We start from the raw sequence: 4,332 nt of genomic DNA, 5'->3' as shown, positions 1-4,332 counted from the left end.
TTGTAGAAGAGGGATGGAAGGGAGGGGAAGCCTGGGAGAGGAATCTGGGCACCGTAGGATATTTTTTCCACTTGGTCACAGGCAAATAGCCATTAAGCCAGAGTTCTGGCAAGAGACTTATGTCACACAAGGAAACATTCTCACACAGAGGGGGCTGCAGCTGGACCTGCTCCTGATGTCTTTGAAACAATCTTTCTCTGTCAAGGGAGCAGCTGTAGGCCAGCTGCTCACTCAGGCGATGCTAAAGCCCCCTTTGGCAGAGGTGGATGGAGCTAGAGACTGTTACATAATTGGTTCGCTCTTTGGCCGGGACTAATTGGATGTAATGGTGTGTTCAGTCAGTGTGCCACCTGTCCCAGCCCATTAACAAAGCAAGGTGTGCTTTGGGGAGGACCCAGCCTGAGAGAGCCACGTCGGGGCAGGCACCTTTCGTGTGATCGCCTTCACAATCTACTTGGCCGTCCAAGTCCTAGGTCCTGCTCAGTGGGTACTCTCCAGTAACCAGGCATCAGCTTGTCCTGCCTCTCTATGCTCTGAAATAAACATGTCAGTTCCTTCTCCCCCCATAGACTTTGACTTACCTAACCTGGCGAGAATCCTCTGCTCTCAAGGTCAGAACATCTCATGTAGCAAATTCCCAAGATGCTAAGCTACTAGGGAGGGTTTCTGGGGCTTGGGGTAGGGGTGGGGATAGATGGAAGGAAGGAAGCAGTGTTTATTAAGTGCCAACTATGTGCTAGGTGCTTTATAAAGATTATTTCACCTGATTCTCACAACAGCCCTGGAAGGAAGGTGTTATTATTCCTATTTTAAAGTTGAGGAAACTGAGACACACCAAGGTTAAATGACTTGCTCAGGGTCACATAGCTAGTAAATGTCATTTTTATTATATTAGCTCGGCCTACCCATGAGCAACTGATGTTTTTCCAATTATTTAGATCTGACTTTATTTGTGTGAAAAGTGTTTTGTCATTGTGTTCATATAGTTCCTGGGTTGCTAGTAAATGTCAGAGACCAGATTTTAATTCAGGTCTTCCTGATTCTGGGTCCATTGTGTACCTTAGGTACTTAGTGCCTCTGATTGGGTAATTTATTTCTATTTTCTCCCCATCACTGGGAAATTAGGAAAAAAATGCAGGATAGTTATGCAATGGAGCCCTGGGCAAATGCCAATTGCCTTGTAATATTACTGGTGATGACCTTGTAAGCAAAAGTGGTATAAATGATGTCATCCAGGATTTGGATGACTGGGAAAGAATGAGATCCGGTCTTGTGGGAAGAATGAGAGAAAAGAGATGGACAGCCTCAGTGCAACATTAGTACATTCAATGTAAAAAGAGATGGAGGAGAATTTTCCGCTTGTTTTATGCTTGTGTCATCCACAGAAGATTTATGGAAAGACCTAAGTGGGAATCACACAAGATAGGAAGTTGTAAAGGATTTATAATCTATACCAGTGGAAGAAATAGTCACAATTAGTGAGGTCACGGTTTTATTAATATATCAAAGGATAAATTAGGTCTTATTTCCCCAACTAGATTACAAGAATTTAGAAGGCAAGGACAAGATCTCATTCATCTTTGCAGCCTCCCTCACACTTAGTACAATATCTCTCACTTCAGTAAGTGGATGCTCAATAAACCATAGATAGTGGATTGATTGGCAGGCATGGGTTCAGGAAGACCTGTGTTCAAGTCTTGCCCCACCCATTTGCAAGCTGGTTGACTTTAGCCGCATCACTTAATCTCTCTGAGTTGGTTTCCTTTTCTGTAAAATGGGAATTAAAAAAACCCCCAACAGATTTTTAACAATAACTTTTGTGTTTCTATCCCCTAGATCAAAAGTGTCAAAATAAAATAGAAACAGGTAAATAAGGGTCCTTGTGAACTGCAAATTGATTTAGAAAACCACTCATTTACATCGTGTATATTTTATTTGTTAAATTCTATGTGAACCTGGTTTGGGTGGCCCTGGGGATGCTGCTGGTGACATGTTTGATGTCTCTGCCGTAGTTGATCTCTTTGCCTTTCCCCATCCAGAGAGTAAAACGGGGATATTAAAACCTGGAGCTCTTGCATCACAGGGTTATTTTGAGCTTCAAATGAGATAATCGATGCAGAATGCTTGGCAAACCTTAAAGTGCTTTATCAATGCCAGTTACTGTTGATTGATTGACTAGAGATAATATTGGGCTAATCTCCAAAGTTCATGCTTTCAGGTGGTTGTTATTGTTTTCGTTCCATTGATGGAAATGATTTGGGACTGATCTAGGTACATTTTCTAATTCTATCTCCTAATGGCCTGGAATCCTAAGACCGGGATTTGAATACTGGCTCTGCCATCTGCTACCTTTATTACCTTGGATAATTCACTTTACTTCTCTGTACGTCAGTTACCTCATTTGTCAAATAAAGGGGTTGGCCCTCTAGATCGGACACTCAGGTCTTATACTCAGTTACCCAGCCCTAATGCAGGGTGGAGTGTAGTCTGTGGCCCTGTCAAAAAACCCCAAGGGCCATGGGGCCTTGATATGAACCTCAGAGGCACTTTGAGATGGGTTTTATGACCTGCAATTAGTTACATATAAACAGATGCATGCATCCTATAATGCAGCAGGAGGAGGGACCAGGTGAACAGCTGGCTTGCTAACAGACTATCTGCCTGGTCATTCTAATTTTAATTTCAATAACCATCTGCCCTGTCACTGACTTCCCGGGGCAGCAGTCAGTCTGTTCTATTTGTCCTCCCTGTTGCATGTGCCTGCAGCCTGGCATCCCAGTAGAAGATGATTAATGAGCTCTGTGGGTGGCCTTACACCTAGTCCGTGGGAGGGAGGCAGGGAGGATGCTCCAGGGCAGAAAGAGGAGTTGACTTGACAAGAGAGGCCCAGTAGGAGGTGGGGCCGGGACTGGGATCTTCTGCATCTCAGGATTTCTGTAATTTATGGAGGGGGGGGAGTAGGAGAAGAGGGTGCATCTGAATCTGAGAAACACTTATCACCTTCCTGCAGAAGAGCAGTTCAGGATAGGGAAAACAGCTTGCCAGGAGGCCATCAGAACAAGGAGTCTCCATTGGCACAGATTCCCAGGCCAGGGGCCAACCCAGACACAATTGTAGAAGAGGCGAAATTTCTCAGCGCTGTTTCCCTCTCCCTTTTCTTCCGTGGCTGGTGATGGGAAATGCATGTTTCTTGTGGCCATGAGAGTGTATGTATAGATTGTCTATGTATTGTGTATTGAAAAATTTATAAATTATTTTCCTAGTGTGAGGGGAGGTGTATGGTAACATGCTAATTACTAGTGGAGTTATGCTAACATAGCCTAATCAGGGAAAAGTGCTGCTACCGTGGAGGGATCTTAGTGGTTGGAAGGACTGGTTCTTAGCAGGTGGGAGGAACTGGGATCAATAGGGTGAGGCCTTCCAGGAAGAAGAGGGGGAATTGGGGGTGTCTGGAACTCTTGGATCAAAGTACACTGGCACCAGCCAGGAACCAAGATGGTGGTATTATGCAGATTTATGGCTAAGCTAGTGGTTTTGAATGAGAACAGACTCAGTTTTAATTAGAGAACATAAGGTCATAGGTTTGAGCCAGAAGGGATGACAAATAGATAAACAGATAAATAAATAGATAGATATTGTTGTTTGTCTTTTGTTCTGGAAGAGGACCATGACATTGGGAAGGTGATGGCATGACTTGCAAGTGAATTGGATTTAAGTGAGGCAGGGCTGTGCAAAGTCACCTGTCTCACTTTCTCCTCCAGAGCCATTGGGTCCAGTGGCAAGATATGGATCAGAACAACTGGAGATGGCCCTGGATGCAGTGGGAGACCTTGGACTTTTTAAGCTAAGGTCTTTTCCAGGTCTCAGTTTGTCTGAGGCAATGGCCATTCAGTGATTAAGGAGAGGTAAGAAGTGAGGCAAAAAATGGCCTCTTTTACCTTGTCAAAAAAAAAAATCAGTCTGGGAGGAGAAGACCCTCAGGATTTCTGGCCAAAACAGAAAAAATGGCTATTTACGTTCACTCTGAGCCACCAGAACTGGAACAGTGACCAAAGTAGGCGTGGGCTGGGACCTATTGTTGGTCAATCAGTGAGGGTCAGAATGATTTAGGTTTAAGGCATGGTCCTTAAAAAACCCCAAGATACCTTATGAGGTTTCAGCAATCAAAATTTATATTCCTTTGGGCAGAGTACCCTCAGGTAAGGGTACGATTCCCTATGTGGACAGAGGAAGAGGAGGGAGGGAGAGGAGAGAGAAGAAGGAAGGAAGGAAGGAAGGAAGGAGGGAAGGAAGGAAGGAAGGAAGGAAGGAAGGAAGAAAGGAAGGAAGGAA

Source organism: Vombatus ursinus, unplaced genomic scaffold (assembly GCF_900497805.2).
Source record: "Vombatus ursinus unplaced genomic scaffold, bare-nosed wombat genome assembly UNPS02014789.1, whole genome shotgun sequence".
Classification (NCBI taxonomy): domain Eukaryota; kingdom Metazoa; phylum Chordata; class Mammalia; order Diprotodontia; family Vombatidae; genus Vombatus; species Vombatus ursinus.
The sequence above is the reverse complement of the archived record's forward strand: the minus strand, read 5'-3'. Positions refer to the sequence as shown.